We start from the raw sequence: 15,009 nt of genomic DNA on the forward strand, positions 1-15,009 counted from the left end.
CAATAGTGTTTCACCTATATGTAGACCAATTTGCAGACAGTCGTTGTCCGCGGTGCCCCGTAGGAGGCTGGTCTTCACTACACCCGATTTTAGATGAGATTTGTTAGGATACCACAGAGAAACTGGAGAAAACCCCGTGTTATCTGGACAGCGGGCTTACGCCGGAGTTCGAACCTGGGTATACAAGATTGAGTCCAGCGCTCTAGCCACTGGACCACCGTGGTGGCTTTATATACTACTGCATAAATATTGTATTGTAAATAATTTCCGAAGAAAATAGAATTATTTTCTGTACATTAATCGAATTATCCGATAGGACGCACTCAAGAAAGCTCTATGTGAGCATAATAAGAGAAGATAAGCCTGACATCTGCCGAAAAATTTATGGAGTGCCATGAACTACACTTCAGTATTCGCTGAAAGTAGATTTTTGAGCACCAGGTGTATAAAATAAAGTCAGGTTTAAAAGAGTGTTTGCTTCAGATATGGCTCAAAATTTGAAGCAGCATGCAATCAATCTGCAGAAAATGTTTTTCGGAAAGTCAAGAGTGGAATTTCGAAGATTAGCCTTCGGATTCGCAGAATCCAATCATATAGAGCATCCTTTCAACAAAAATCAGTAGATGGCTGGATCTGCCTGGCTCGAGGCTTTCATGAAGTCAAAAAACTGTCTAAACAAAGCTTAGCCACACATATGATGGGCATATGAACATGTACAGACATGAAAAATTTATTTGGACACTTCATTTGTGATAAGTTCAGCTATTAAATTTAGTCCTAATTTATTTTTGTTTTTAATTCAATTTTTCACTTTTATGTAACTTCTGATCCATTTACATAATATAAATATATCAAGTGTATTTATCATTAACAGACATCGGATTCTAGGGCAAATGCCTATTTTGTTTCTTTAGGAGAAAAGTAAATATAATTATTAATATTTGTGTTTCATGGAAATTGAAAGGTATTCAAAGAGTTTTATAGTGCCCTAAAATGCCCTAAAACGGTTATTAGAGCCTAATTTGTTAATATTCGCCTAAAAATGCCTAACTCACTGTAAAGTTTCGCATTTTACTCTTACTTTTTATAATTTATACATGCATTCACTGCGAAATTTAAGGCATTTAAAAAGTGGAAAGTTTGCTTCACACCGGCCATGAAACCATTGATAAAGGAAACAAAATGTTTTGAATCTCACGACACTCACAATAGAGTTCACCGAATTTAACATGTTTGGAGGCATAAATGCCGACAAAGAACCAACCTTAGTTTTGAAGCAGGCAACAATCACAACATGTGCTGCTACCGATTCAGAGATATACTATACTATAAAAATGACTGTTTTCGGTCTGAAACCGATTAGCTGTACTGCCCTTCAGAGTGTCATAAAATCACAATTTTTGGAGAAAGAGTGTTTTTGAAATATTTATGAAAAGTCGTAAAACTGCGAATTAGTAGGGTAAACCGTTACAAAATATTTAAAAGAATGGCCCTCCTAGTGTTAACACTACCAGGAAATGCAACAATAAGTGGAACTTTGTATTTTTGTCCAATTGAATCTCAATAACAACGGTTCATTTGAATGCTCGTTAACAGTTGCTCTTTCCCTCACCTTATTTGTGTTGAGAAGTTTTGAGCGGTAGGACGTTTTCCTGTGAAGTTTAACGCGATAATGCCGAAAAATATAAGTGCAAAATCTACATTGATCCGGCAATGGCTAACAGAATATTCAGAATTCACTTATGATGGAAAAATAATATTCTGCAAGATTTGTAGCAAACAGGTATGTAACAATAGTTGAAATATATAAATTCTATTAATTTTAATGAGTAGGCCTATAATATTTATACATTGACTGACCTATCCTGAGGTATAATTCTTTTTAAGACCACTACACTTTAACCTTTTAAATTACGATAGTTAAAGTATTTGCAGATCATTAAAATTTTGATTGTTCGAACCCACTAACTTTGTGATAGAAATACGGCAATACAACAATTAGGATTATTTTTAGATTTCGCAAGAAAAGAAGTGTCACCTAAAGCAGCATGTGCAAGGAGCGGCTCATAAGGCTAAAGCTCAGCAGAAAAATCAACTGCAACAAACTTTACTAACACAGCCTACTTCATCCAATCTCAGCAGCAATTTCTATGCTGATTTAACCAGAGCGTTTGTTGCTGCTAACATTCCTTGGAATGCAATTGAAAATCCGGTTTTAAGACAGTTTTTACAAAAATACTGCAAACAAAATATCCCATCTGAGTCGACCCTAAGAAAAAATTTCTTAGACAGAATATACAATGAAACTTTAGCTTCCATTCGGGAGGATATAGGTGATTCTTACATATGGGTCTCTGTGGATGAAACCTCAGATCCTATGAATAGGTATATAGCAAATATGGTAGTAGGAAAACTTAGTCCTGATGGACCTTCGATTCCACACCTCGTATGTGTTGAGGAACTTTCGAAAGTGAATAGCCAAGCCATTGCTTATTTTGTAAATAAAGGCCTACAGTCTTTATACTCAGGTAATATAGACGATTCTAAAGTTCTGTTGTTTTGTACTGATGCTGCCTCATACATGGTTGCTGCAGCTCCACTTCTTAAAACATTTTATCCTAACCTCATGCATGTAACCTGTCTAGCACATGGCCTTCACAGGGTTTCTGAAACAATCCGGAATGAATTTCCTCTTGTCAATTCGTTTATTTCTAACACAAAAAAATGTTTTTGTACAGCCCCATCCAGGATTTCAATATTCAGAGAGAACTTTCCAGATATCCCACTCCCACCTCAGCCGGTTGTTACACGATGGGGAACCTGGATTCAGTCAGTAGTGTATTATTCTAAGTATTTTAAAGAAGTGGTCACAGTTATTGATAAATTACCTGAAACTGATAGTGCAGCGTGTGTGAAAGCAGTAAAAGATTGTCTGAATGACTCACGAGTGAAAAACGATATTGCCTACATAACATCAAACTTTTCTTTCATACCTGCAAGCATTGAACAATTAGAACGTGAAAAACAATCTCTTTGTAGCCAAATAGCAATAGTAAAGGAAGCTCAAGTAAACATACATTCTGCTTTGGGCGAAACTGGGAAAAAAGTTAAAAATAAGTGGGACAACGTAGGCCTATTAAATAAGAATGCAGGATTTTCATTGTTGGAAAAAGTATCAAGAGTGATATCGGGGGAAAATGTAAATGTTCCAGTAAGTATTGATGTTTCTATTGTACCTAATTTAAAATTTGCGCCTCTCACATCAGTTTCGGTTGACAGAAGTTTTTCTGCTTTCAAAATGGTTCTCAGTGACAAAAGGCAAAGGTTAACTGTGGAGAATTTAGAAAAAATTCTGAAAATTCTGGTGGTGTACTGTGCAGATAATTATAATAAAGTCTGAGCATGGAACTGAATTTCAGTAACTTAAAATGAGTAATCTTGATATCAATAATCATTATTTCATTAGTTTCAATATATTAAATTTGTGCAGCTCTGTTTATAAATATAATATAGTATTCTTTTTTAATGTGTAAACATACTTTTTTGTGCGTATTTTAGTGTATAACTAAAAATTTCAGTGAAAGAAATAAGTATGATACCTTGATGTGCCTACAATGCCTATTTTCATTAAAATAGAGGCTTATTTTACAAATTTTGAGCTTATTTTAGGCGCCTAAAACTGCAATTTTTAGTGCCTAAAAATCCGATGTCTAATCATTAAGATTTTGAAACAAAAATTGTCTTTTTATTGTACTTATGTGAGTGTTTAGCTTAACGTGCCGAACTTGCCCCGACCTCCCCTATACTTGCAAACGAAAAACAAAGAGATGGCCAGTGATACTTTTCTACAACATTCTTGATTTATCTGCTTACAATGCGTATATCTTGTGGACTTCGATATACACAAATTGGAATGCAAACAAATTGACTAGAAGGAGATTATTCTTAGAGGAACTTGAACAATCACTGACAAAGGAACATATTTAATGAAGAAAGCACTTTTCGAGAACAGAGAAAGCAGTCAGAATTGTCAAGAACACTCAAAAACCTGTAATTGTGACTATAGTACCGGTATCAGAGTCCACAACAGGAAAAACTGTAAAATGTGCACGCTGTAAGTTCTGTCCAACAAGCAATGACAATAAAACGAACATGTTGTGTGGAAACTACAGCAAACATATTGTAAAAGTCATGTCACATATTTGTGTCCAAATTGTAAGCAATGGGAAGAATTGTGATATAATATGTATATCATGGGTGTTACACAAAACATAAGACAGAAGTTAATCATTGTAAAATAGCACAAGCATTTAGTTCAATCTATAATTTTTCAAGGCCTAGTGTTGTATTATAAGTTAAACATTTGATTCAAACAAATAAGTTTCTTCAATTTGTTGTTATTAATTTTAATAAGAATGTACAAAAATAAAATAACAAATGATTACTATAGCAAAATAAAATAAAATAAATGAATGGCAGTAAAAAAAGCAAAATAATGTGAGATTATAATAAAATAAAAAAATAAATAACAACAGTAGGCCTAATATTAAAATGGCAATAATGATAAACTCTGTCATGCAAATGTTCAAAAACATGATTTTGTAATTTTATACGCAATTTTAATAGGTCGGGTCATATTAACCCGAACAGTACATTCGTATAGTAAAATCTAACAGAACAGCAGGGTTAATTGTCATAATCGGGATTGTCTTACTGTACCGTGTTTTTTTTACAAAATGACTTTTAGGTATTAATTTGATCTTATTTTTAGATTACTATCCTGCGTTTTACATTAGTTGTGAAAATATCGGCGTGTCGATCTCCTCTCGAGGGTCTGGGTCCATTTTTTCTTCTGGGACTATGCATACTCACTTTATCTATTCTATATTAATAAAAAAACTGTATCCAAAATTGTTCTGGTAATTTTAACTTTTTCAAGGAGAATTGGTGTTAACATGTATAATTAACTATCCTGAGACAAAAAATTGCATTTTTAACATTTTTGTTTGTCTGTCTGTCTGACTGTCTGTCTGCCTCCCTCTCTCTCTCTCTGAATGTTTGTTACCTTTTCACGCGATAATGGCTGAACCGATTTCTTTAAAATGTGGTATATAAATTAAATTGGATCCCACTTAGAATTTAAGCTAGGCAACATAGCATTTAAAATATTGTCTTTAAGCGCGGATTATAAGGGAGCCTGAAGTCAATAAATCGAAATATCTCGCTTATTATTTATTTTTTAGAAAAATATTACATTACAAAAGTGCTTGTAAAGAATGTTCCGACAAGTTTTATTCTATACAAAATTTGGATAAGACCAATATTTAACGACATATATGACTTTTAAAATAACAATGATTTTTATATCAGTGCCGCCTCAATCAGACTAATACGATGAAGTGAAAACAAATGACTCTGCGTTTATTTAAGGCGGCCTTGCGCAACAAACGGAAGATAGCCAATCAACACTATTTTCATATGAATATCATTGTAATCTAACATGTGCACATAAAATATTTATCAATATTAATATGTAAAGAGAGAGTGTTGTACATTTATACGAAGCAAACACAGAACATACTTGATCTATTTGAATAATTCTTTCCATATCGCGATAAATATGGTGTACTGAGTGAATATTTCATACAAAATTGATAAAAAACGGTGATATTTAATTACAAAGCGATATAGGCCTACTTATGCGATTTCACCAAAAATCTGCATCACTCTTTTGTTTGTAATATTTTGGTATTTATTGTTGCTTTGCTGTTATAAAATTATTGGTAGTATTAATATTTTTAATAGACTAATATTTTACAATTTTGCTAATGAGTTCTAGAACATATTCTATTCTAATATATATATATATATATATATATATATATATATATATATATATATATATATATATATATATATATATTCTACTATATGTATTCTGTGAACAGAGCACTCCAACTGGTAAGTCTGATAACTCTGTAATTATGCATTTCCGGAACCATGTTGTAATACATGTTTTTAATACTCTCTATCTCAGGAATCCATTCCTGAAGTTTTGCCGTCGAGTTTTGATACACCCTGTATATCTGCCTTTGAAATAAAGTTTATTAAACAGAGCTATTCTTACCTTACTTTTTGAAGCATCTCGTAGTATCGGAATATCATCTTGTGCTATTTTAATTTTGTCGATTAAATTTGTAAGTGCCATTAGGTAGCTCAAGGAATCAGAAATTATAATAGAACATTCTGGTTTTTGTTTATGTGTGGAGCAGAGGATGCATATATACTTACTTACTTATTTACTAACAAATGGCTTTTAAGGAACCCGCAGATTCATTGCCGCCCTCACATAAGCCCGCCATCTTTCCCTATCCTGTGCAAGATTAATCCACTCTCTATCATCATATCCCACTTCCCTCAAATCTATTTTAATCTTATCTTCCCATTTACGTCTCGGCCTCCCTAAAGGTTTTTTTCCCTCCGGTCTCCCAACTGACACTCTAGATGCATTTCTGTATTCGCCCATACGTGCTACATGCCCTGCTCATCGCAAACATCTGGATTTAATGTTCCTAATTATGTCAGGTGAAGAATACAATGCGTGCAGTTCTGCGTTGTGTAACTTTCTCCATTCTCCTGTAACTTCATCCCTCTTAGCCCCAAATATTTTCCTAAGAACCTTATTCTCAAACAATTTAATCTCTGTTCCTCTCTCAAAGTGAGAGTCCAAGTTTCACAACCATACAGAACAACCGGTAATATAACTGTTTTATAAATGCTAACTTTCAGATTTTTGACAGCACACTGGATGACAAAAGCTTCTCAACCGAACAATAACACGCACTTCCCATATTTATTCTACGTTTAATTTCCTCCAGAGTGTCATTCATATTTGTTAATGTTGCTCCAAGATATCTTAATTTTTCCACCTCTTCGAAGGATAAATCTCCAATTTTTATATTTCCATTTTGTACAATATTCTGGTCACGAGACATAATCATATACTTTGTCTTTTCGGGATTTACTTCCAAACCGATCACGTTACTTGCTTCAAGTAAAATTTCCGTGTTTTCCCTGATCGTTTGTGGATTTTCTCCTAACATATTCACGTCATCCGCATAGACAAGAAGCTGATGTAACCCGTTCAATTCCAAACCCTATCTGTATTCTAAACTTTCCTAATGGCATATTCTAGTGCAAAGTTAAAAAGTAAAGGTGATAGTGCATCTCCTTGCTTTAGCCCGCAATGACTTGGAAAAGCATCAGAAACTGGCCTATACGGACTCTGTTGTAAGTTTCACTGAAACACAATTTAATTAATCGAACTAGTTTCTTGGGAATACCAATTCAAAAAGAATATTATATAAAACTTCTCTCTTAACCGAGCCATATGCCTTTTGAAATCTATGAATAACTGATGTACTGTACCCTTAGGCCTATACTCGCATTTTTCTCCAATATCTGTAGAATACAAAAAATCTGATCAATAGTCGATCTATTACGCCTAAAACCGTATTGATGATCCCCAATAATTTAATCTATGTACGGAGTTAATCTTCTCAAAAGAATATTGAACAAAATTTTGTATGACGTCAACAAAAGTGATATTCCTCGAAAGTTACCACAGTTAGTCTTGTCCTCCTTCTTAAAAATAGGTACAATTATGGACTCCTTCCATTGTCCTGGTACAATTTCCTTTTCCCAAATAGTAAATATAAGATTATAAATTTCGCTAGATAATGCTCTTCCACCTTCTTGTATTAATTCTGCTGGAATTTGATCGATACCTGGAGACTTAAACTTTTTCAGATTTTCTATCGCAATTTCGACTTCTGAAAGTGTGGGTTCGTGTATAAATGACTCAGCAGTTTGTATTTGAATTTCGTCCTGATCATTTCTATTTGGCCTGTGTACAGTAGTGGCAAAAAAACCGGACCGACGGTATAATCAAAGTCCCCGAAATGAGCCACTGCGCATGCCACGCCCGCATTCACAAGATCTATTGAAATTTTTGTAGTTTCGACTGCTGACGTAGCCCATTTCGAAAGCCATTAAAAAATAAGCTGGTAAAAATCATGTTCTGGGAATAATAATTTAATTAAGTAGTAAAATATCGCCGCAATCGAAAAGTGTTGGGAATAAATTTGAATAAGGAACAAAAAAAAAAGTTTCCTTCCCAGGCAGGATTCGAACCACGAAAGTCTTAGTTACCAGTCTATCGTGCTCGGGAGTGAACAAGGCTCTGAAATCAGCTACAAGGGTCGGTACGGTTTGTTTGCCACTACTGTATATTTTATAGTTGCCCAAAATAGTTTTTCCATATGTTCAGGATTGAATGAGAGTCTGCAAGCACGTCACCATTCACATCCTTGATCATGTTTACCCTTGCCCGATATCCGTTCTTAAATTCCTGTATATCCCTACATAAATCTCGAATGTTTTTATTCTTACTATTTGTTTCTACCTCATTCAGTTTTTCTTTCAAGTAATCTCTCTTTTTATTCCTAAGTGTACGACTTGCTTCCAGTCTATCATTCAAATAATTATCTCTATTCTCTTCAACTGGATTCTGTAAGAATTTCAATTTTGCCTGTTTCCTTCTTTCTACTATCATGCAACAATCTTCATGAAACCACGGTTTCTTTTTCTTAGTCTCATAATAGCCTATGCTCTGCTCTGCTCTGCTGCAATATTGATACTATCTCTGATATTTTCCCATACGCTATTAACATCTAACTCTTTGTCAACTTCGTCGGAACTTGCTAAAGTGGCAAACCTATTCGAAATTTCGAACCTGATACATATATATCATAGGGAAATAAAAAAAAAATATATATATCTCTTTTAGTATGACAACTTTTGCTCCATTTGTCGAGTTCATAGCAAATCTATTTCCGCTACTAGATTTTGATTCATCAGGACAAATTATAATTTTTACTAATTTTAATGTTTAAGTTTCTAATCTCATAAAAGCATATGAAATCAACATTGCTACTTTCACTTTTAGTATATTAAGCCAAATTTATTTTAATATGGGGTTTGACTGGCTCCGTCATCTGGTGGTCAGCATGCTGGATTCGAGATCCGGAGGTTCTTGAAGAAGAAACGTTCCGTGGGTGTCCAGAGTCTGTAAATTTATATGAATGTGAGTGTGATTGCCATGTGCCGGATTATTAATTAATCAGTTTTCAAACAAGATAGACTCTCGCTCGGCAGAAACCTGAACATAAGTTTCAACGTCACATTGTTGACAATTAACGCCATCAATGAACACAAGCAGAATGGTTTAGGAGACGCCGGGAAGTTAACAATGAATTAAAAAAAAAAGGATTTGATAATGTCCAGGATGGGAAACTTAAAATATCCCTAGTTACCCATGAAGTGTTTGTGATGTTTTAATCTCTAGAATATTTTTGTGGACTCTTAAAACCTTAACCCGAAAGATGCATTAAAATCACACTTACAGAAAGATCGGTCTAGGAGACCGGGCATATAACGTTATTGCTCCCATGATTAATTTATACACACAAAATTCAAGATTAATATAATTTTATCGATAAACAAATATTTTGTAATAAACATTATTAAAAATATTAATTTCAAGATAATTAAGTTTAAGATGAGGTCCAGAAACCATTGCAGGGACGCTATTCTTATCCCGTACCTTCTCAGTGCTTCTCCACCCATTCATTCATTGATCCATCGATTCCATTTATTCATCAATTCAATTCATGCATTCAACCATCCATAAGGTATGAATAGTTAAAATAATGAAACAACTGAGAAAAATTCGGAATCACAATAAATTACCTAAAATTTTATAGGATAAAAATTAGACAAAGTTGTAAATTGAAATTGCTTTAAAACAATTATATATAAAATGAACGCTTTTTCATTAATACTGTGGATATATTATTAAATTTGTTAAGACGGGAAGCAAGTCGTACGCTGAGGGAAAAAAGAGAGATTACCTGAAGGAAAAACTGAATGAGGTAGAAACAAATAGTAAGAATTAAAACATTAAAGATTTATATAAGGGGATAAAGGAATTTAAGAAAGGATATCAGGCAAGTTAACTTCATCAAGGATGAGAATGCCGACTTGCTTGCAGATGCTCATTACATCATGAACAGATGAAAAAAAAAACTATTTTTGGGCAACTATTAAATGTACATAGACCAAATAAAAATGATCGGGACGATATTAAAATACATACTGCTGAGCCATTTATACCTCAACCCACACCTTCTGAAATCGAAATTGTGATAGAAAAGTTTAAAAATGTACAAGTCTCCAGGTATCGATCAAAGTTCAGCAGAATTAATTCAGGAGGGTGGAAGGGCATTATCTAGCGAAATTTATAAGCTTGTACTTGCTACTTGCGAAAAGGAAATTGTACCTGAACAATGGAAGAAATCCATAATCATACATATCTTTAAGGAGGGGGAAAAGACTAACTTGTCTCCCTCTTATCTTCTTCCGACGAATATATACGCCTATCAGCAGTGCATGATCTGAGCTAATATCCGTCCCTGGGAAAGCTTTTGCATTCTTTAAACAATTCCGAAGTTCATAGTAACTTTCGAGAAATATCACTTTTATTGACGATGTACAAAGTTTTGTCCAATATTCTTTTGACAAGAGTAACTCCATATGTAGATGAAATTATTGGTCATCATCAACGTCGTTTTAGGCGTAATAGATAGATTATTGATCAGATTTTTTGTATTCGACAGATATTGGAGAAAAATGGGCGTATAAGGGCGGAATATATGTTATTTGTAGATTTCAAAAAGGCATGTGACTCGGTTAAGAGAGAGATTTTATATAAAATACTTATTGAATTTGGTATTGCCTAGAAGCCTAGTTCGATTAATTAAAATGGTGCTCAGTGAAACATAGGCTACACCAGAATACGTATAGGCCAAATTATGCCGGATGCTTTTCCAATTCACTGCGGACTAGAGCAAGGAGATGCCTTATCACGTTTACTTTTCAACTTTGCTCTAGAACAGAGATGTCCGAAAGGTGATTCGCGAATCACTGTGTAGTCAGTACCTAACCTGCAATGTAACTCCATTCGCCCTCTCCTCCGTAAGGCATCCTGACGGCCATATCATAGATACAGTAAACAAGGCAGTGGCGGCCGTACCGGGCGTATAAGGTGGTTTACGAATGTCTGTATCCAAGCCTTCGATCTCCAAAAGAAGGAGTAGAGTGGGAGCTACAGTTTTTTGCTGTGAAGATGGTGATAATATAAAACGTCTTATATGTTCTAAGATAATTTCCGGCATGTTTCGAGGGAATGTACAACGTCACTATGTTGCACGGCATTCTCAATATGCTAAGTTGAAATGTATTATTGATTATTAAAAACATTATTATATTAGCGTTATTGGATATTATATTACCATTATTATTATTATTATTATTATTATTATTATTATTATTATTATTATTATTATTATTATGCATATTCTCTCATAATTCCAGGAGTAGATCGGGTAAAAGAATTGAGTAACCTATTAAGTAAGCATGCTTTGCATATTGACGTTCCCGCACCTGACATGACAGAAAAATAAGACTTGTTAGTTACATTGTGTCATGGGAGATAGCCAAATGTCTCAGATCATTTCAGGAAGTGGAGTTTGTAAAAACATGCATGGTTAATGTTGCAAAAATTTTGTACCCCAAAGAATTGCAACACTTTCGCAATTTACACCTTTCTCGACAAACTGTTGCACGAAGAATTGAAATCATATCTAATGACATATCTAGACAGATTGATGATACAATTCATAACTCTGTACATTTTTCTCTCGATTGTGATGAAAGCAATGATTTGACAGATACAGCTCAGTTATCCGTATTTATACACGGTTTTGGCAAACAGCTTAATGTTGAGTAATATTTATTACACTTGATTCCTTTAAAAAGTAACACCACTGGAGAAGAAATATTCAATGGCCTTTGTTCGTGTACATAAACATAATTTACAATAGTCGAAGCTAGTGTCCATAGCAACTGATGGAACCCGTTTAATTAGCAGACTATTAACGAAAGAGGTGTATCAGATTTCTGCACAGTACATTGCATTCTTCATCAAGACGCCCTTTTTGCGAAAACTTTGAATTTTTAGCACGTCTGGATGTGGGGATACGTAATATAAACAAAATTCGAAACAGCCCAAAGTCAAAATGTAGGACCCGCATGACGGACGAACATCTTCGTGACCAGTTACGGTTGAAGTGTGTGATGTAATTCCGGATTTCAATGCAGTATTGCTGAAACAAACATGTGAAACTGAAGAAGGCTACTTTCAGTAGAATGCATTTTATTCCTTGTTACACGTAGACATAAATATTGGTTTATTTTTACATCAGGCTAATGAAGATTATGTATTTAATTTCAATTTACATGGGACTTGTAGTTCCTAATAATTGTTTATTTCCAAAGTGTTTTGAATCTATTTAATGGTTTATACTACGAGTAGTTATCATACTGTTCCAACGTCTATAGTTTGTTTACGAATTTATTTGTATTTTTATTTGTATTAATTAACAAATCGTGATTTGGATCAAGTGAAAGTATACGAACTTCCCCCAATGATGTATAGCGTACAATAAACCCGTCACTGTTCTAGTTAACACACTTATGTTGTCGCTACTCACATCTTCAACCCTCCCATCCGAGGTCATGAGCTTATGCAAGTACCGTCTTGCAAGTGATTCGGCGCAGACCATCCTTTTGGCAGCCCATGCTCTAGAATATGCCATTAGGAAAGTCCAGAAAACAGAGAGAGTTTTGAAATGAAAGGAGTATATTAACTGTTTGTTTATGCGGATGACATGAATATGTTAGGAAAAAATCCACAAACTATTAGGGAAAACAAGGGAATTTTACTTGAAGCAAGTAAAGAGATAGGTTTGGAAGTAAATCCCAAAAAGACAAAGTAAATGATTACGTGTCGTGGTCAAAATATAGTAGGGTAAACATAGGTAATTTCGTGATAATTTCATGAAAACTAATTTAAAATGCAAATGTGTAAATATATCCTTATTCCAATACTTTCATCTAAAAGACGATAACTTGCTTTACAAATCTGGAGACATAAAAGATTGGATACGTTCTTGAATATGTGCCAAAAACCACTTTTACAACTTAAGGTGAAAGGTTGGTTATTTCGTGATAACCTTGGTAATTTCGTGATATTGCATTGATAATTTCGTGAGAGGTAGAAGAATTGTGGAAAAATTCATTAAGGTCAAATGAAATTCTCTTTTATTGTTACAAGACTTCAAACATAGTAATTCCGTCTAATATTCATAGCAAGAAAACATAGAAATACATATCAACACATAATAAGAATGAAATCAAAGTAAAAATTGAAATTGAAAAGGGATCTTCTCTGCCCTGAAAGGGTGAACACTTTTATTACGGACTTTACTATAGCCTATAGTACTGGGGTAACTCCAAAAGTAATGCATAACGTTTGTTTAAAAATTATATTTTTATCCTACAGCTTGCTATTTTCACAGAATGTAGATGCATCCTTAAGGGACAAAATGTGACTTTTCCACATACTCCCTGTCCCTTTCAACTGCCTTACGTAACCTAGGAACGAGGGCCTGTAGACCAGCACGGTAAAAGTTTGGACTAACACGTCTGAGCCACTCTTTAGCAGCGTGCACAAGGGAGTCATCTTCTAACCTCGTTCCGCGAAGGGATCCTTCAGTTTACCTAAGAGATGGTAATCGCACGGTGCCAGTTCAGGACTGTAAGACGGATGTTTCAGTGTTGTCTATCCGAATTTTCTGATCTGGTCTGTGGTCTTGTGACTGACATATGGCTGTGCGTTGTCGTGCAATAGCAGAACATCCTGCTTCTCCCGATGTCGTCGAACACGACTCAGTCGAACTTGAAGTTTCTTGAGAGTTGCCACATACCCGTCAGAATTAATAGTGGTTCCGTGTGGCATGATGTCCACAAGCAAGAGTCTTTCTGAATCGAGAAACACAGTGGCCATAACGTTTCCTGCCGAAGGTGTACTTTTGAATTTCTATTTCTTTGGTGAATTTGCATGATGCCGCTCCATTGTCTGCCTCTGTCTCCGGTCCAAAATGGTGGAGCCATGTTCCATCTTCTGTCACAATTCTTGCAAGTAAGTCATCTAGCACTTATCATTGACACTTAGCATGATAACAAATCAAACAGAAGCTACACTGAACCAATTGCGTCTCCGTTTTCTTTTTTGTTATCACATCTTGTCTTCAGATTTCTAAAATTCCTACTGCAATACATTTTATAGTATTTTAAAAATTTTAACACTTAATGCTCAACAAAATTTCGCCTCGAACAGCTAAGATTTCTATCAGTAAAGTTAAGCCTATATGGCGACTACAGATGTATCTAAAATTCCAAAACATTTCCTAAAATTTGATGAAGATACAACAAATCTTTGTACCAAATATCATATGATTACCTTTAGTAATAAGCCTGTAATGTAACTACAAACATCCACAAAATTTGTATGCCTGAGAAGTCGACGTAAACTTGCTCTCTCCAAACATAAAAGTTCACTGAAGCAACTACAATAGTCACACAAAGCTTAGCTGTATGTTTCTGGAAACTGGACAACATATGCAATCCCTTGGCAGAAATTTGGATCTCGTAACGCCATTGGTTAGTTCACAAAAGAGCAAAGAAAAAGTATCATGAAATAACCACTGCCACGAAATTACGAATGTTTACCCTACGAAATGAAAATATACGAAATGGAAATAGTCCTGGTTTGAGATGTGGACTGATGAACCCTGTAGCAAACTTCACGAGGTCAAATCAAAATCGGCACACAGTTGTGAAAATCACTATCTTCGAAGAAACATGATTGAGGATTGGGCACATAAAATTAATTCAGTCCTACATGATTTAAAGACAAGATCCTCCACTCTGTTAAAGCTGTAAACCCTTCTCACTGTAATACACATCACCATCGACTGCCCACGACAC

Source organism: Periplaneta americana, chromosome 3 (genome assembly GCF_040183065.1).
Source record: "Periplaneta americana isolate PAMFEO1 chromosome 3, P.americana_PAMFEO1_priV1, whole genome shotgun sequence".
Lineage (NCBI taxonomy): Eukaryota > Metazoa > Arthropoda > Insecta > Blattodea > Blattidae > Periplaneta > Periplaneta americana.